The sequence below is a fragment of the Ursus americanus genome, chromosome 2, assembly GCF_024610735.1.
Source record: "Ursus americanus isolate L20-20 chromosome 2, mUrsAme1.1.p, whole genome shotgun sequence".
In the NCBI taxonomy this organism is placed as follows: Eukaryota; Metazoa; Chordata; class Mammalia; order Carnivora; family Ursidae; genus Ursus; species Ursus americanus.
The window spans coordinates 7,637,291-7,657,497 of NC_142128.1; the positions used below are offsets into that span (position 1 = coordinate 7,637,291).

Consider the following 20,207-nt stretch of genomic DNA (forward strand, 5'->3'; position numbering starts at 1 on the left):
GGATGAGGGCACACCTGTGGGAATGAAGATGAAAACATGGGATCACGAGTGGAAATGAAGCCCCCCTCCCCCGGAAGAAGACCCCCGGGGCAAGGGAGAGGTGACTCGGGGACACCCCAGAGGCAAAACGTGGTGGCACGCGCAAGGCTGCGGGGCGAGGCCGCACTTCGCTGCCGCAGTGGAAACTTCCGGAACCCCCGCGGGTGGGTTTGCACTGGTTCCCTGACGGGTGACCTGGGACTTTCGTCACCAGGGTCCGGTCGGGGCATGACATCACCAGACCAGGCTCTCATTGGCCGCCGCGGCCGGCAGGTGGGAGCGGCCTGGCCCGGGAGCCCCCAGCCTGCTCAGGGGGGCCTGGGCCGCACGGACCCCCCCCACTCTGACCCGCCCTCCAGGGGGGTCACCCAAGGGGACAGTACGGCCGCGGCGGCGTCCCCACGCCGGAGGTGAGGGTGGAAAAAGCGTGCAGCGGTGTGCCCGCAGGAGTGCGCCCCTCGGAAAGGCCTCCCACTCCCAGAACACTGTGTTCAGGCGCCCACCGCCCACTGCGTGGGAGACCGGCCGGCGCGGGCAAGCGCCGGGGCTTGCGTGCGCGCGCGCGGCGGTGCGAGATGCTGCGTGGGGCGTGCGGGCGCACGCACGTTGACTCGGGCGCCCAGCGCCCCGCAGCGCCCCGGCCTGCGGCTTCCCGTCTGCGGCGGCTAGGGGCCGGCGTCCCCGTGTCTTCTCGGGGCCTGGCGGGGGTCGTGGGGTCCGCCCGAATCCAGGGACGCTCCCCGCCCCGGGCCGCGCGGTCCCGGCTCTCCAAGCTGGGCGCCCCCCAGCCCGTCCGCCCCGCGGTAACCGGCCCCCGCAGGCCCGGGGACCCGCGCTGGCTCCACTCTCCGCTCGCGCGCGACGGCCGCCAGGTGGCGCCGAAGTGAGCCGCTTCGGGCCTCGGAGACTGGGATGGAGTTGGGCGTGCGGAGATGAACCTCACACAGTCTGTTCCCACCGTTTCCGCCTTCCGCCCTTCGCTCTTCAGGCACCCCAAATGCCCCGCGTGGACACCGAGGTTCCCTGCATCCGCCTTTCAACGTCCTGGGCCCACTGGGTGAGAGCTCCCCATTGATCAGACCACGGCCCCAGTTCCACTCCCTCAAGAGCAGGCATAAGGGCTGTGGGTTTGGGTAGGGGACGGAAAAATGGACATCATTATTAGAATGATGAAAACAAACTGTGAGTGAATGAGCAGAGGCCTGCTCCAGGCCTGAGGCAGTAGGGATTTGGGGCCCTTAAAAGGCCCTGGTAGTGATGGGGGCTTGTCCCCTTGTCACTTTCCAAACGGGCTGTATCACACGGGTGCCTCACCTGACTTTTTAAATCACGAGCTCCTAGGTAGGACAGGGACAGCTTATAGCCCAGGTAGTTATGAACAAGGGATACCTTACATGGCTTAGCAAGTGAGAGGACAAAACCCTCCTTGGAGAGATCAATACTGCCTCAGACTGGACCTGCCTTTGAGTCAAGGACAGGACACTCAGGGTGGGCTGGAATCTCCCAGGGAAAAAGACCCTATATTCAGCTGGGTGGGAGTAAATGGATTTCACCAAGGGAAAAGGTGCCCGGTTGTGTCTGCAGGGGCTGGAGTTGAGAGCGAGGACAAAGGCCGTTCCTGCCTGCTTGGGCATGGCATTGGTGGGGCAGTACCTGAGGGGTATCCATGGGAGGTAAGGGCAAAGCAGGTTGTGCAGTATTCTGAAGTCGGTCAGAGCTTTATTCTTTCCAGGGTCGGGGATGAGCTATGGAAGTTCAACCAGCGGGAGGGGGAAGGGGCATCCGAGGATGCTTGAGAATCTGGGGCAGGAGGAGATGCAGCCATTTATGGCAACACCATCCTCCTCGTCCCCCAGGCATGGGGAGGGCAGGGCAGGGCTGTGCGGGGAGATAGGAGGAAAGGCATCAGGTCTGGTAGGGGGTAGGTTGGGATCTCAGGGGGGTGTCCTGCTCCTGGAGAGCCCCTGATGTGCTTCCCCAGGCCCTGACTCAGGGAGAGGTCAGTTGAATGTCCAGTCAGACGAATCTGCAAGTCTGCATGGAGTCCCAGGGCAGGCAGGCTAGTAGGTGCGGCCAGGGCTCTGCAGCTGCAAGCAGATCTGAGAGATGTGCTGAGGGGCCACAGGTGTGTCCTCAGCCTGCAGATTGTGAGGATGGAGGAGACCATGCAGATCGTGTCCCATCTCAGACAGTCTTTAAATTAGCCAGGCACCACCTGAGCGAGCCAGGCCAGGGGATCCACGTGGCATTGGAGTAAACTCTGGACTGGAGGTCCTGACTGCTGGGTTCTCACCCAGTGCTCCGCTCTCAGTGAGACTTCTGGAGAGTTCCACTCCTTTCCTGGGCCTTAGTTTCTCCACGAGTAAAATGGTGGATTGGACTTGAGTGTATGTCAGATTCATGGGGACCACTAGCAGGACTGATCCATCTGGTGTTGGGTGGAGTCCTTAGAGTCTGCAGTTTTAGGAAGTCATTAGGCCGTCTCATGAGGGTGGCGTGAGGATCACGTGAGGAGCCATGTTGGACTAGGTGTCCCCACATTCAGTCCAAACTGACCTCCTGAGACTGAGTGGATCAGAAGACTGTGCTGTGGGCAGTCAGCAGGTATAAGAACTAACAGGACCCCCTCTGGCCATGAAGGGAGATGGTCAAGGATTTGAGCCTGTCCTTAAAAATGGACAGAAATTTCAGCAACAGTCCTCTTTTTACCTTGAGCTTCTCCCTAATCTTTGTTAACACAAGCGACCACTACTTCTATTACATCCTTGCCCGACTTCTGCCAACAAGGAGGATTTTTAGCTCCTCTGTTTGTTGGTTAGGATCCTGTTCAGTTACATGAGACAGAAAACCAAACAATAATGGCGCGAATGAAATATAATGGAAATACATTTCTCTTACCGACCCAGAATAGACCACACAGGATTGGCAGAGCACCCTTCACACCAGGGACTAGGTTCCTTTGCACAGAATTTTGTTACTTAACCATCCTCAGCATATAGCTTCCACTGCATGGTGTAATGTGGCTGCTGGTGCATCGGTCATCACATCTGCATTCCAGCCAGCCTGCAGGAGGAAGGACTGAGGAAGAGCATCACTTCTCCCTTTAGGGACATTTCTTGGAAATCATACACACAGCACTTCGGTTTATATTTCTTTGGCCGGAACTTAATCCTGAGGTCATAACTGGCTATGCCCGAGGTTCAGAGATGAAGTTTTTGTCCTGGAAGACTGTGTACTCACCTAAAATTTGGCTGTTCTAATACTAGAAAGGGAGGAGGTACTGGGGGACAGCCATCCTCTGCCGAACTCCTTTGCCTGTGTTAGTGCAGGACTGAAACACACTTCTAAAACGTCTCAACTTGGGGACGACGCCCCCCTCCTTTCATGGACACCAACACACCCTGCGATTTTTGTGACCTGTGACCCCTCCTGTTCTAGCGGCTTCTCTATGGAAATGCAGTTTCTCAGGCCATCCGCTGGAGGGCGCTGGACGGGGGCCTGGTGGGGCCGCGGGGCCGGGCTGGTGCTGCCGCAGGCGGTGGCGCTGAGCGTCTTCGTAGCGAGCTGCCAGAGGAGGCGGGGCCAAGGCGGCGACCCGTGGGCACGCTGAGGTGGGGGTAAGGGCGGCAAAGGGGTCCCAGAGAGGGGGCGGCCCGGCTCTGGCGGTGCAGCGCCCCAACTCGGCTCGTCCCACCATCCCCGCCTGCAGAGCAAGGCAGGGTAATTGCTTCCCAATGTCCTCAGGGGTTCCAGCCCACTTAAGGCTGAAGGGTGCCTGGGGAAGCCACTGTCCCTATCCCCGTTAAGCGGGGTCGTTGGCCTAAAGAGTTGGGAGCATGAGCCATGCAAGAGACTCTGCTCCCCTCTCTCCTCTCCATCCTCTGGCCCCTTCTGCAGGTTGGGCTAAAGTTCACACTTGGTCCAGGTTACATCGTCATGCACGATTCCTGTTAGGAATCACCCATCCATCCTATTTGTATCTTTTCCCCCCTTTTTTGCTAGTCTTGGGCATTTCACACTTTTATCCTGTCTCTGGATAGACTCATTTTTTTAAAAGATTTTTTTATATTTGTTTATCAGAGAGCACACACAAGCAGGGGGAGCGGCAGGCAGAGGGAGCAGCAGGCTCTCTGCTGAGCAGGGAGCCCGAGCGGGACTCAATCCGAGGACCCTGAGATCATGACCTGAGCCGAGGGCAGACACTTAACCGACTGAGCCACCCAGGCGTCTCTGGATAGACTCATTTTATTTTCACGATTCTGTTCAATATGTAACCAGTTTACAGTATTCCCCATGCCGTTCATCAGACATCCTGTGGTTTATCCTCACCCCCTCTCTGGCTGGGGAGAGGGTCGAGCGGGGGTGTCATACCCTCGTACCTCAGATTGATTAATGACAGACATCAGCGCGATTCTCTGGTTGATCTCTCCCCAGGAGCTGTGATGGTCCAAAGGAGTGAAACGTATGCTGTCATTGACCGGGAGTGCGTTTAGTCCCATGTTTACCATTTATCTGCTCCGGTGTCAGAACCTCAAAGGAGCTCAGGATCCTGGAGGAGGGCTCAGCGCCCACCTGGCGGGGTCTGTGGTGTGCTGACCCACAGCCGGCTCTGATCCTGTTTCCACACAGGCACCCGCCAGCCCTGATGCTGGCTTTGGCTGAAATGTTAGCCGTGCGGGCTGGCTGACTTCTCAGAAGCAGCTGGTGAGGTCGCACTAGGTACTCTATGTTTGACACCCAGGGAGCTCCTGAAAACATCACCAGCTGCTCCCGGCTGCCCTGTGGGTATCCGCCAGCCAGGGAGAGCCATCCCAAAGCGGAGGTTCCCTTCGGAGGAACCTGGCCGTGGTTGCAGCTTCAGTAAGCATCAGGAACACACATGGTATGGAGATGGGGAGGGCGTGTCTGGGAGCCCCCACCTTGCCTGGGGACAGTGCAGGCTGGCTGCAAGGTTGGCCGTATGGCCAGCGGTCCTGTGGACAGGTGGGGCCCCGAGGTGAATATCTACACCGTTGGGGACGCCACAGTGCGGTTGGCGAGGAGCCCAGACCCAGTGTCAGGTCCACGGTCGCGTTACTGGGGGCTTGCAGTTCAGCAGCTGCTGGCCTGAAGGCTTTGCTAAGCGTCAGCCCATTGAATTCTGGCTCCAGCCTTGCAGTGGGGGTGGGTGCAACTGTTCTTTCATCCTTATGACATAACAGTGAGGAAACCGAAACTGAAGCACAGAGAACTTAAGTTTTTGCTTACTTCCTCCTCAGCAGCCCAGCGGAGGCCTTGGATGAGAACTCTGACCTGTGATAGCATTGGTATGCTTTGGAGTCACTCACCTTTTTTTCTGTGACTTCCAGAAAACTAACCCCTAGAGTCCAAGACAAGAAAAAGTGTGGGGCAGGTCTCCTGTGCCTCCTGGACAGCTTCGTCCCTGACTGCCGCTGTCCTCCTACCACCCTTCCGTCCCTCCGCCCCCTCGGGCCTCACTCAGGTCTGGGCCAGAGGCCCCGGGCATTGCCCCAGCATTCTGAATGAAGAGAGCAGGTGCAGAACACCCAGCTCTGGGGGAGAAGAAGGATGTGTGACAGTCTCCGCAGTCTCAAGGGGCCCTTCCTCCTCTCCAGTTGGGACCTCACACCTCCACCCAGCTCCCATAGCCGAGCCCTCTCCTGAGGGCGAGATTCGGCCCTCCTGAGCCAGGCCAAGGCCTGAGGGTGTGGAACGCCCAGCCTCTTGTGTGACCAGAGGAGTTTAGTGCCTCCTGAGGCTCCCCATTCTGTCCTGAACCCACAGCCCGGCACAGGGGCCTCTCAGTCCCAGGCCCCTTCTCCCCGACTCGTCCCTGACCACCTCTCATCGCCGGGGCCATTTCTGGAGCCCCTTCCTTCCACCCAGATCACTCCATTTACTGGGCTCCACGATTTTCTTGATGGAGACTTGAGGGGAAGGGCACCCCGTCCCCTAGGTCCTTGTCTGTAGGCTGGAGGGCTGGCGGGGGTGGGGAGCATGAAATCCACAGGGACCCTGGGGTCTGAGGAAAAGCGGAAGGAGTTTGTTGTGAGGTGGCAACACTTCTAGCCCCTTCCACGCCCCTGTTTCCCTCCCCTCCCCTCCTTCTTTGCCTCCCTTGTGTGGTATTTTGTTGTTTCTGTCACCCCAGCTGCCCTCTCCCATCCTGGCCTGAGGCAGAAGCCCCTGATTCTCAGGCACAGGTGCTCCTCTTCTCCCCCTCCCCCTCCCCCCCCCCCTCCTCCTCCTCCTTCTTCTTCTTCTTCTTCTTAAGTAATCTCTACACCCAACGTGAGGCTCAGACTCACGCCCCGAGATCAAGAGTCTCAAGCTTTACCAACTGAGCCAGCCAGGGGCTCCACACTTGCACTTCTTTGAATTGTCAGAGGGGCTGCTGGGTATCTCTTCTTCTCTCCCTGGCAGCCCCTGTACTTGGTGGGGAGCAGGAGAGGCCGTGAGGGAAGTGGGGAGCATCTGGTTCTGTGCGAGGAAGGAGGGCTGGCTGGCAGGGCCAAGAGGCTGGCTCTGTCCCGATAGCAGGGGTAGGGCAGCACCTGTTACTTATACCAGGCCAAGGGAGGGGCTGGGACTGTGGCGGGCAGGGCCTGGGCCACTGTCAGGGAGATGGATTAGCTCGAAGCATCTGGGGCTCTTCGGATTTAGGGCAAGACCTCCCCCCTCCTCTAGTTCAGCTGTGATACCGCGCCCCTCCTGGGCACCCCTGCAATGTCTGCAGTGTTGGCCAATGAGAGCTGAAGGATTTCAGAAGAGGGGGAAGAAGTTATTTCCTGGCTGGGGATTTCTTTTGAAGCTACATTTTATTTATTTGAACTGTTAATGAATTCATAAGATTCAAAAGGTATAAAGTGCAAAGTCCCCTTCTTACCCCTACCCCAGACACCCAGTTCTCATCCCTAGAAGCAGGGGTACCTGTTCATTGTTCATTGCGATTATTGAAATAGAGACTCTTCTGCTCGCCGCCCCCCACCATATTTTCACATAAATTGTAGCATCTTCTCTTTCTGCACCTTGACATTTTCTTTTAACCAAACCATGTAACCCAGGGATAGTTCCACATTGCTACATAGACTTCTTCTTCTTCTTTTTTTTCCCCTCCTTTTTTAATTTTAAAATATTTTATTTATTTATTTGAGGGAGAGAGAGAGCGAGAGAGCATACAAGTGGATGAGCGGGGTGGAGGGGGCAGAGGGAGAGGGAGAAGCAGACTTCCCACTGAGTGGGGAGCCCGACGTGGGGCTCAATCCCAGGACCCTGGGATCAGGACCCAAGCCAAAGGCAGATGCTCAATGTACTGAGCCATCCAGGCATCCCCATTTTCCTCCTTAAAAAAAAAAATGTATTTATTTATTTAAGAGAGAGCTATCAGGGGTAGGGGCGGAGGAAGAGGATCCCAAGCTGACTCCACGCTGAGCGTGGAGCCCATGCCAGGCTTGCTCTCACGACCCTGAGGTAAAGACCGGAGCTGAAATCAAGAGTCAGACGCTCAACCAACTGAGCCATCCAGGCTCCCCTGTTTCCCTCCTTTTAATGAAAAGCTGCATATTTTATATTGCATGGACTTTACTCAATTTAATTTGCCCCCCCCCCACTAAGGGATATTTAAATTTTCAGTTTACTTGCTATTACAAACTTTGTACATAAATTCTTTTGCAATGTTGCAAGTGTACCCTGGGATAAATTCCTAGACTGGTGTTGTTCCAACAATGAAAGTGACAGGTTTCCTGTAGTCTTGCCAACACAGTCTGTTAGATTTTGTCTTTCCTTCTTTTGTTTGCTTTTTTCTTTTTCAAATCATGGCTCAAATCATTTAAGAGGCAACTGGTGTTTCAGTATAGCTTTAATTTCTTTCTTTTTTTTTAATGATTTTTTATTATATTATGTTAGTCACCGTACAGTACATCCCTGGTTTCCGATGTAAGGCTCGATGATTCATTAGTTGCGTATAACACCCAGTGCACCATGCAATACGTGCCCTCCTTACTACCCATCACCAGTCTATCCCATTCCCCCACCCCCTTCCCTCTGAGGCCCTCAGTTTCAGTAGAGCTTTAATTTCTATTCCTCTTATTATGAGTGAGTTTGAGCATCTTTTCATTTGTTTAAGACCCCCCACTTTTCTGAGTTGGAATTTAATTCATTTCTTCTCATTTTTTATTTATTGATGTAATTACTTACATGCTATGAATTTTCCTCTGAACATTGCTTTAGCTGTATCCCATGGCCTTTTGTGTATTCTCCTCATTATTTCTGTTTTCTAGATGTTCCGTAATTTGGGTTTATACCTCCACTTTGTCTCAAGAGTTTTTAAGAAAGGGTTTTAAAATTCCAGGTGATAGCGTTTATCTTTTAATGGATTTGTTACTAATTTCCAGATTTATTGCATTAAGATCAGAGAATGTTGTCTGCTCTACCATATTCCATTGAATCTAGGATGTTCAAGGTGTAAGATGTGTCATTATTTAATTTCTAAACTTTTTGATTTCGGGACTTTCTTTTCTAAGGTATGCATTCAGTGCTATAAGTTTCCTTCTAAGCACTGCTTCTGCTGTATCCCACAACTTATGATAAGTTGTGTTTCCATTTCCATTTGTTAAGCATATTTTAAAATTTCTCTTGAGATTTTTTTGACTCGTGATGTTTAGACGTATGTTGTTAGATCTCCACATATGTTGGGATTTTTCCAGTTATCTTTCTGTTATTGATTTCTAGTTTAATTGCATTTTGGTCTGAGAGCAGACATTTATGATTTCTATTTAAATCTGTTAACATGTGTTTTATGGCCCACGACATGGTCTATCTTGGTGAATGGTGCATGTGAGCTTGAGAAAAAAGGATTTGCTATAATAGTCCAGTCAACAGTGTTTTATTTAAAACCCATTGGACTACATTCCGTGTAGTATAAAGTATAATAATACTACTGGACCTCGTAATATATATATATTTAAATATACATTCATTCACATCATCAAAGTAGAACTACATTGTAAAAGCGATTTCTAGGAAAGAAAAATGTTATATAAATGTTACCTGGAACAGTTAGCAACCCAACACTGTACCCTACAAACTAAGTTTCCTAGGTCTCTATGTGTATAGTGTATATTTTATCTTAGATTTTACTTTAAAATAAAATACACACTTTAACAAATTCACTAAGACCACATACTATAGATACTTAAGATTACAGTTAAAGAATGGTACTTAATAGTATTTTAATTAAGTTTTATTTTAGTAAATAAAACTGCTAAGCATACTTTTTAAGATCATCAACAAGGAAACACCAGTTTTCTTTCTAAAACATTCCAGAGATTTGGGGGCAACAGCATTTACCAGCATGGTTGGAGTTGGAGGTTGATCTAGATATTAGGAGAGAAAAAAACCCCAAGACGGGGCACCTGGGTGGCTCAGTCGTTAAGCCGTCTGCCTTCAGCTCAGGTCATGATCCCAGGGTGCTGGGATCGGGCCCCACATCGGGCTCAGTGGGAAGCCTGCTTCTCCCTCTCCCACTCCCCCTGCTTGTGTTCCCTCTCTTGCTGTGTCTTTTCTGTCAAATAAATAAAATCTTAAACAAAACAAAACAAAAAAACCCCAAGAAAACCAGACCCCAAACTCAGCAAGAACTGAGGTTCTCCAAAGCCCAAAGGTGAATTGTACATTAATTTCTTCTTCTCTTTCTTTTTCCTCTTCTTCTTCTTCTTCTTCTTCTCCTTCCCCTCCTTCTTCTTCTCCTTCTCCTTCTTTTTTTAAGATCTTCCTTTTAAGTAACCTCTACACCCAGCATGGGGCTCGGACCCACAACCCTGAGATCTAGAGTTTCATGCTCTACGGACTGAGCCAGCCAGGTCCCCCCATTAATTTCTTAAATAAACAAACAATGCTAGGAGAAAACCTGTGCTTTCCAGAAGTAACTTTTCCAACCAGAAAACAAACCAAACCAAACCAAACCAAAGCAGACTTTGTTTTGTTTTGTTTTTTTTTAAAGATTTTATTTATTTATTCTACAGAGGTAGAGACAGCCAGCGAGAGAGGGAACACAAGCAGGATGAGTGGGAGAGGAAGAAGCAGACTCATAGCGGAGGAGCCCGACGTGGGGCTCGATCCCACAACGTTGGGATCACGCCCTGAGCCGAAGGCAGACGCTTAACCGCTGTGCCACCCAGGCGCCCCCCAAAGCAGACTTTGGAAGCAGCAAGACTGTAACTCCTAGGAAGTCAAGCCTGCGTGGCTGCTTAGGGCCCCTGCTACTCAGCAAACGGTTCAGCGTCATTAGTTTGGTTCAAAGCTTCAGTCGTGGCTTAGGTGAGTGTTTGCCATTCGGTGTTCTGTTGACGTTAACGGCACCCTCCGTGTTTACAGGAAGGCAGCAGTGTTCCAGGGCTGACCGTGTGGGATAGGCTTGTGTTAACAGAACTCCCTGATACACCAGACTCCAGGATGAGAACTGTATAAGAGAGAAATAAATGTCAGGCAAAGGTAAGTTTCAATTTCCCTGATTTGATATCACTTTGTCGAACCATCAAAAAAATCCTCAAGCTGATGTGGACTTCCTTATACGCTGTATTTAGAAATCAATTAACACGTGAGAAATGTTTGCACAAGATTTCTGTGGGTTTTGATTTTTTAAACCCCATCAATCCATAACTGGTGGCATTCATTTCTCTGACTCAATGTGAGCATTTCTCCTAAGGGGATAAATCCCATGCTTACATCAATTAGGATTTTTGTCCTCTTTAGGATCAGAAACAATAGCGTATTAAGTCATATTATGAGCAGAAACTGGCTGTGGCTCTCTCCCTCCCTCCCCCTACTTCCTTTTCTCAAGGCAAAGTGTTTGCACTAAATCATAAAGCCTGTGATGAATTTATAGAGACTGTATGAAAGCAGGGGTGATAAAGTGAAATTGCCAATAAGAAAGTTAAAAACAGACCTGAAATGTCACTTTGTGATCTTAGGTTCCTGAGTAGTGTGAGCTAAACACTTGGTTTTATTCTAGAAATCACTCTGCATGCATAAAACAACGAAGGAGAGAGAGCGTGATTCATGGGACAAAGTTCACACGGAATAAACTTCACATGGAAACAGAGGTTTCAAAAAATATATTGAAAAACATTTTGCCCATGATGTTCCTATATCATAGACATACTACAGACATACAGACGACCGCCAAGTGCATGAAAAGACGCTCAACGTCAGGGACATGCAAATCAAAGCCGCCATGAGATCTCACCTCACACCTGTTGGAACGGCTAGTATCAGGGGCGCCTGGGTGGCGCAGTCGTTAAGCGTCTGCCTTCGGCTCAGGGCGTGATCCCGGCGTTCTGGGATCGAGCCCCGCATCAGGTTCTGCTGGGAGCCTGCTTCTTCCTCTCCCACTCCCCCTGCTTGTGTTCCCTCTCTCGCTGGCTGTCTCTATCTCTGTCAACTAAATAAATAAAATCTTTAAAAAAAATCAGTGCTGCAACCAAACCATTAAAAAAAAAAAAAAAGAACAGCTAGTATCAGAAAGACAAGAAATAACAAGTGTTGGTGACGATGTAGAGAAAAAGGAAACCTTGTGCCCTGTTGGTGGGAATGCAAACTGGTATAGTCACTATGGAAACAGTATGGAGGTTCCTCAAACAATTAAAAATAGAACTGACATATGATCCAGCAATCGCACTTCTGGGGATTTATCAAAGGAAACAATAAACACTAACTTGAAAACAGTAGCCAAGACATGCAAGCAGCCTGTGTCCGTTAGTGGATGAGTAGATAAGGAAAATGTCACACACACACACACACGCACACACACACACACACACACTATTCAGCCATAGAAAAGAAAAATCCTGCCATTTGCAACAACACACCTGAACCTTCTGGCCATTATGCTAAGTGAAATAACTCAGACCGAGAAAGACAGGTACCATATGATCTTACTTATATGTGGAATCTAAAAAAAACCCAACAAAACAAAACTGATCTCATTGATACAGGGAACAGATTGGTGGATGCCAGAGGTGGGGCGTGGCGGGTGGGTGAAACGAGCAAAGTGGGTCAAAAGGTTACAGAATAAGTCAGTCCTGGGGTTGTGACTATGGTTAACCAGGCTGTACTTCGTATTTGAAAGTTGCTAAGAGGATAGACCTTAAGAGCTCTCATCGCAAGAACAAGGTTTGTGGAGCCATGTGTAGGGATGGACGTTAACTACACTTACTGTGATCATTGCACCGTCTACATCTGTAGATCTATTTTATGGGAGAAGCAGCCGATGCCATGGCTAGTCTTTCCTGGAAGGAAGAAACTTAAAACAGTCCGTTTTGAGTAAGTTAGTGCCGAGGCTCAGTGGGTCAGCTGCTGGGGCACCGGCTTGTCATGGGTTCCGCAGTCAGGGCATCGCCGGGTCTCACCTTCGTGCAGCCAGAAGCAGATGATGGCAGTATCGTCCTCGCGGATGCAGCCCACTGTTCACTCGGTGGCGATAGATGGGGACTAAGTCGGGGTCTTCCTCGGTGCCCGAAGCTGCGTTCGAGGCTAGCATCTTGTATGTGTCCAGTCCCTTCCGTGGAGCCATCAGAACCTCCCTCTCCAGCCCACTTGCCTGCTCGCTGTCAGTAGGAACATGGCCTCCAGATGCCATGGAACACCGCGGCGACTCCACTGGGACCACGGTCCCTGAGATCCTGTGCTGCCAGTGCTCTGACTCTGGGAAGTAACCTTGAAGTCACCGTGCCCACCACAAACAGCAGCACTTCCAGTACATACATACACCGAATCATTATGTGGTACAATGTGCATCAGTTATGGCTTAATTACAAAACGAAATAAGACAAACATACTCCAGAACATTTAAACAACCAACAAAAGCATACTGTCGAGATTCTGAAAGTATCTTTGGAGACATTAAATACACAGTGCCCATGAAGATAGGGTTGAACAATTGGTGTTTTTTTTTTTTTTTTAAAGATTTTATTTATTCATTCGACAGAGAGACAGCCAGCGAGAGAGGGAACACAAGCAGGGGGAGTGGGAGAGGAAGAAGCAGGCTCATAGCGGAGGAGCCTGATGTGGGGCTCGATCCCAGAACGCTGGGATCACGCCCTGAGCCAAAGGCAGACGCCCAACCGCTGTGCCACCCAGGCGCCCCAATTTGTGTGTTTATTTTAAAAAGATTAATTTATTTGAGAGAGAGAGAGACTGGAGGGGGTGGTGGGGAGAGGGAGAGAGAGAATCATGAAGCAGACTCCCCACTGAGCATGGAGTCCAGCAGGGGGCTCCATCTCAGGACCCTGAGATCATGACCTGAGCCAAAGTCAAGGGTTGGCTACTTAACTGACTGAGCCACCCAGGTGCCCCCGATTTGTGTTTTTTAAATATAAATTTGTAAATGCTTTTTGTATATTACGAATACTAACCTCTTATCTGTCATCCACATTGCAAAAAAGTCCCCCAGTCTATTCTTCGTCTATTTTGTATTGTTTTGATACGTTACTTTTTTATGTAGTAGGAATGTGGAATTTTACTTTTGTACTTTTGGGGGCTCTCGTTTTGATTAAAATAATTTCCTCAGCTCCCAAGTTGTATGAAGAGCCTCCTAGATTTTTCCCTAGAAAGTTTATTTTTTTTCTTATGTTTTTGAGTTTGCCTTAAAATCCAATGTTGTAAGATAAAGATCTAACTTATTTTCTGCTATGGGGATATTCAGTGCCATTATTAAATAAACCATCCTCTCCTCTGAGTTAAATTCCACCTTGGTTGTGTGTGAAATGGTGGGATTTATTTCAGGCTTTTCCATTCCGTTTCATGCGTGGGTCTATTGCTCGTTCTTACCATAACATCATACTGTTTGGATTGCAGTCGTTTTATGGTATGCTTTTAAAACTTAAAACAGTGCGGTTTTGGTTTTTGTTTTAATTTTTTGCTTTTGTTTTTTGTTGTAGTAAATTTTAATATATGACAAGACACAATTATTTTTCATAATCTTCCAGTATATCGTTAGACATTTATTCATCTACGTGGACTTTAAGGTAATTGTGTCCATGAAGAAAATTCAACCCTGTTGGGATCTTCATTAAAATTGCATTAAATGGGGCACCTGGGTGGCTCAGTCTGTTAAGCATCTGCTTTCGGCTCAGGTCACGGTCCCAGGTTCCCGGGATTGAGTCTGGCATTGGGTTCCCTGCTCAGGGGGGGACCCTGTTTCCCTCTCTCCCTCTGACCATCCCATCACTCGCGCTCTCTCTCTCACTCTCTTGTGCTTGTTCTTGCTCTCTCAAATAAATAAATTCTTTAAAAATAAAAAAAAGACCCATCGGGTTTGATCCTGTCTGCCAATGTCACTGATGGCTCTTAAAAAAATTTTTTTTTTCCTAGAGAGGAACAGAGGTGAGGGGAGGGGCAGAGGGAGAGGGAGAGAGAGAGAATCTTAAGCAGGCTCCACGCCCAGTGCGGGGCCTGACGCAGGGCTCCATCTCACGACCCTGGGCTCCATCTCACGACCCTGAGATCAGGACCTAAACTGAAATCAAGAGTCGGACGCTTAACTGACTGAGCCACCGAGGCACCGGACCGATGGCTCCTGATTAGCATAAACCATAGCTACTGTCAGGATCCCCGCTGCGGTAGGTCGTGTTATTGTTCAGTGTATTTGCTTTCCCTCCCTGGGGCGGATTCTGTCTCCCTGCACCACTGATAGCAGGCTTGGCCTCAGATGTGCGGAGCCTGTCTCTGGTGAAGGCTTTACGTTCTTGTCCGTCAGGCTCAGGGCAGCCATGCGACTCGCTTTAGCCAACAGAATGTGGGCGGAGGGTATGCGACGTCACGTCTGGAAAGAAGCTTTAGGAGACAGCTCGTGGTTTTGCCATCTGTCATTTCCCACCGCTGTGAGACTGGCAGTGTCCCAGATGGGGGCTGCTCCGTCGGCCTGGGACCCCGAATGAACAGCACAGATGTTGGGATGGGCAAGTAGCATGAGCGGGACAGAAATGTCTGCTGTTGGGAGACATTAGGAGGCTTTAGGGTTGTTTATCTCAGCATTGCCTGAGCTCTCCTGACTAATACGCCAGCCACCACTGGCTCCCACTTGCTGTAAAGCCAAGTGTCAGCTTTTCATCCGCCATCATGCAAATCAATGCCCCCTTCCCCACTTACCATGACTTCAGAGACAGCTCTGGTCAGCACCTTGATTCCTATCACCTGACACCATCCATGATAATTGCTACCACAATTCAGATTAGGACACAGTGGAGGGGACGGTGAGCACACTTGTCCTAACCTTTCGAGCAAGCTTGACTCACTCGTGAGGTGAAAAGGAGTGACATGCCCCTGGCCTTATCTTTACACTTTGTCCTTAAACCTTGGCTTTTGAAGGATGGTGCCAGCCTGTATTTTCCTGGGTTTACGTTTCCCCACAAGTACCTGTGATAATGGTGGAATCTCGAAAAGAGACCAGTACCCCTGACTCGTCTCCCGTGAACTGCACTTTAATGTCACGTGGCCTGGGGGGTGAGGTGTGGGTGCTGGGAAGGGGTCAGATGGTGGGTGTCACTGTTGATGGCGCTAACCTCACAGTCCTCAGCCCCAGTCTCCCCAGCAGGCCTCCTGTTTGTCTCAAACTCTGGCTAGGGCCATACGCATGTCTGGACCATACGCCTCCCCTCGGTCTCAGGTGCGTTTCCCAGTTGCAACGTCGCACGGTGGTACAGGGGACTGAGGCGCTTGCCGCTCTGTTCCTTCCTTTCCAGCTTTCTCGTGAAGCCTGGAGGCCAGCATGGGGAGGAGGCATTCCCCAACAGCAGCTAGAGGACTCCAGCAGTTTTAGATTGCCCGTCTCCTCCTTAGTGAGGTGGGGCTCTGCTAGCTCAGGGGGGAAGTGGCCGCTGCCCCAGTTCAGGGCGCACAGGTGTCGCCTTCCCCTCCCCCTTCTGGGCAGGCATTCAAATGACTAATACCTGCCACTGCATGATAATTGAGGAGCGATGTCAGCAGTAAGCACCATTGCATTTCAAGAGTGGGAGAGGTCACCTCCTCATCACACACGGCTTCCTGGCGGAGGAGAGAGAGAAGCAAAGCCATAATAAAGAATGGGTAGGATTTTCACAGGCTGGGAGAAAGAGAAAGGGAGGTAGGCAGAGCAGTCCTACTGTGGGAAACAGTTCACGCAAAGGCCGGAAGGTAGGAGAACCTAGACAAAGAAGCCTGTTGGCTGGAGTAGAAAGAGGTCTGTGTAGGAGAGGGAGAAGAAATTGAAAGGGTGGAGGAGGAGGAATCAGGGAGCCTGATGTTGGGTTGGGATCCATCTCCCCAGGAGCCTGGTGACCCCTTCCAACAGGGATCCATCTACATCTGTGTCCTTGGTACAGTAACTGGCCTTTTTGTGCTTTGTTTCCAGCATCTTGGCCAACACTGGGGCTTGACCACATAGCTCCAGTCCCAGGGAGACTCTCGTGAAAAGCCAGAACAAACCTTTCCAAAAACAAAAACTTTAATATTGTGCAGTTGGTCAAAGGTGTTAAGAAATCAAAGTGAAGGGGGCGCCTGGGTGGCTCAGTCGTTAAGCGTCTGCCTTCGGCTCAGGGCGTGATCCCGGCGTTCTGGGATCGAGTCCCACATCGGGCTCCTCCGCTGGGAGCCTGCTTCTTCCTCTCCCACTCCCCTGCTGTGTTCCCTCTCTTGCTGGCTGTCTCTCTGTCACATAAATAAATAAAATCTTAAAAAAAAAAAAAAAAGAAAGAAATCGAAGTGAAGGATACCAAGAATGGCCCGGCTCCCCGTGGACTCCTTCACCTGAGCCTCCTCTGTGGGGCTGCTGTCGGCTCTGGGTGCCACCTCATCTTGCTGATTTATCTTTCCATTCCTTTGCTCACTTCCCCAACTTGACCACACACCCTCTGAGGTCAGAGCAACATAAGGTGTCCCCCAAATTTTGGTGAGTCCGGGTGTGTGTCTGGCATTTAGCCAGCACTGCTTGGTGAGTATTCACAATGCCTCTTGTTTGCAGTTCCTTCAGCGACTCTGGATAAAGACGTGTTCGCCCTTGAGATGTGAGAGGCACTGAGCCTCAAGGAGCTCCCAGAGGGCCTGGCCCAGGTGAGTTTGCCAACTGCCTTTCCACTTTGCAACCCCCTTGAGACCTCCTGAGTCTTGGGCCTCCCAGGAAGAGGAGAATTTATGGGGTTCCCCTCTGCAAAGACTCCAAGGCCTTAGGGATTGTCATATCTAATTTTATATTCATAATTTTGTATTCTTTTCTGATAAAAAGAAACCCCCAGTTGTGGTGAGTGGCATTTCGACCTCCGCCTTCCAGTGTTCCCCCCCCTGGACTGTAGTCCTTCCCACACCTACCTCTGCCTCCTCCAAGCTCTCTGGGCCCACTGCACTCTTCAGTTCACCTGGAACAGGAGCACCACCTAACTGTGTCACCCTGTGCTGGAGCTGATGTCACCTTCTGGTCTGAATTCACATGTGAAATCCATTTCTTAACTGAATGGGGCTTCCATGGTAGACTCCACTTTCCTGCGTGGCAGCCTGCATTACCCTGCGTGTATGTTCACATTACTGGGCAACCGTCACCACCATCCATCTCCGAAGCTCTTTTCATCTTGTAAAAGTGAAATTCTGTGGCCACTCAACAGCAGTTCTCCATCTCCCCTGCCCCTGCCTCTGGCATCCACTATTCACTTTTAATCTGTTTGCCTCTTTGTATCTCAGATCTCTTGCAGACATATATCTGTTGGGCCATGAGTTTTTATCCATTCTGCTAATCTCTGTCTCTTGAATGGAGAGTTTAATCCATTTACATCTAAAGTAATTCCGGATAAGAAGGGACTGTTGTCATTTTGCTCTTTGTTTTCTATACGCCTTATAGCTTTTTTTGGTCCTTCATTTTCTGCATAACTTTCTTATGTTTTGTGGGGTTTTTTGTAGTGAAATATTTAAATTCTTTTCTTATTTCCTTTTGCATACATTCTAAATCTTGTGTATATTCTATAACTTGTGCTTACCACAGGGCTTGCATTTAACATCCTAAGGTTATAACACTCTAATTTGAATTTATACCAGCTTAACTACAATAACACACAGAAACTCTGTTCCTTTATAGCTATGTTACCACCTCTTTTGGTTGTTGAGATCACAAAATTACATCTTTATATATTGTGTGCCCCCAAAACACTAATAATTCTTTTAAATGCATTAGTCTCTTAAATTATGTAGAAAGCAAGCTTTGGAGTTTTAAATCAAAGTTACACTAATATTAGCTCTTACACTAATAATTGTTTTTTTTTAAATTTAAATATATTAGTCTCTCTTTTTAAAAAAATTATTCGAGAGAGTGAGACAGAGTGAAAGAGAGAGAGCACAAATAGGGGGAAGAGGTAGAGGGAGCAGGAGAAGTAGACTCCCTGCTGAGTGGGGAGCCTGCCACGTGGCTTAATTCCAGGAGCCTGAGATCATGACCTGAGCTGAAGGCAGACACTTAACTGACTGAACCACCCAGGTGCCCCTAAATATTTAGTCTCTTAAATCATGTGGAAAAGTGTTAGTTAAAAACCATTGTTACAAAACTGGTAGTTTTTATAATTGCCCAATGTATTTACCTTTATTGAGATCTTCATCACTTCATACAGATTTGAGTTAACATCTAGTGTCCTTTAACTTCACCTTGGCGGACTCCTTTGAGCATTCCTAGAAGGTCAAGTCAGTGGTCATGAACTCCCTCAACTTTTGTTTACCTGAGAATGTCTTGAGTGTCACTTTTGAAGGACTGTTTTACTGGATATAGGATTCTTGGCTGACAGGTTTTTTCTTTTAGCACCTTGAACATATCCGGCCTCCAAAGTTTCTGATGAGAAATCTGCTGATAAACCTATTGAGGATCTCTTGTATTTGACAATTTGCATCCCTCTTGCTGCTTTTAGGATTCTCTCTTTGTCTTTTGAAGGTTTAATTATAATGTGTATTGGTTTGGGTATCCTTGAATTCATCTTACTTAAAGTTTGCTGAGCTTCTTGGGTGGTTATATTTATGTCTTTCATCAACTTCGAGAAGTTTTCAGCCAGTATTTCTTCAAATATCTCTCTACCCCTTTCTCTCTCTCTGGTCCTTCTGGGATTCCCAGAATGTATATGTTGTTCCATTTGATGATGTCCCACAGGTTCCTTAGGCTCCATCCACTTTTCTTCAATGTTTTTTCTTCCCAGTTCACCAATTTAATAATCCATGGTCCCAGGGGCACCTGGGTGGCACAGTCATTAAGCATCTGCCTTTGGCTCAGGGCGTGATCCTGGCGTTCTGGGATCGAGCTCCACATCAGGCTCCTCCGCTATGAGCCTGCTTCTTCCTCTCCCACTCCCCCTGCTTGTGTTCCCTCTCTCACTGGCTGTCTCTCTCTGTTAAATAAATAAAATCTTAAAAAAAAAAAAATCCATGGTCCTATCTTCAAGTTTGTTGATTCTTTCTTCTCCTGCTCAAATATGCCTTTGAATCCCTCCAATGAATTTTTCACTTCAGTTGTTGTGCTTTATAGCTCTTTCTTTTTTTATTTCTTTTTAGATTTTCTCTCTCTTTATTGATTTTTATGTTTTGTTCATACATCTTTTTTTTTTTTTTTTTTTTTTACTCTCTCCATATCTTCCTTTAGTTCTTTGAACACCCTCAAGACAGTTGTTTTAAAATCTTTGCCTGGTATATCTTCTATTAGGTCTTCTTCAGGGATAGTTTCTGTTTAATTCTTTTTTCTTTGTACCATACTTTCCTGTTTCTTTGTATGCCTTCTGATTTTTTTGTTGTTGTCATTGTTGGACACAGAACATTTGAGTCTAATAGTGTGGTAACTCTGGAACTCAGATTCTCCTCCTTCCCGAGTTTTTGATTATTGTTTTTGTTGGTTATTGTAGGGTGTCTCTGTGCTGAAGATGGGCATAAGGTATAAACTAAGGTCTTCTTAGGTTTGTTCTAATTCTTTCCGTGAGCATGCATGGTCACTTTCTAATTTTTCCCACATATGCAGATGTTTTGAATGTCCTAGTCTTTAACATGCAACTCCCAAAGGGGAAAGAGAAAAAACTGAAGGGGAGGGAAAAGGAGGTCAGCTGCTGCAACACCTCCTGCAGAGCCGTGGCGCGATTCGGAAAAAGACGAGGCATGGACAGGTTAGCTGCGAAAGAAAGCGT

General features: G+C 48.8%; 1 long non-coding RNA gene and 1 pseudogene across 2 annotated transcripts; one reads left to right on the top strand and one right to left on the bottom strand.

The window, feature by feature from the left end:
• The first annotated feature begins 660 nt into the window (after positions 1 to 660).
• Positions 661 to 17,120, top strand: LOC148110472 (uncharacterized). 2 transcript variants are annotated; one of them, XR_015726385.1, is made up of 3 exons: positions 661 to 1,096; positions 10,414 to 10,530; positions 17,036 to 17,120. It is a non-coding gene; the product is annotated as an uncharacterized LOC148110472 (long non-coding RNA). The 2 variants fall into 2 exon arrangements; XR_015726384.1 differs by lacking the exon at positions 17,036 to 17,120 and adding an exon at positions 11,051 to 11,509.
• Positions 12,379 to 12,803, bottom strand: LOC123777307 (cytochrome c oxidase subunit 5B, mitochondrial-like; annotated as a pseudogene).
• Positions 17,121 to 20,207: the final 3,087 nt, after the last annotated feature.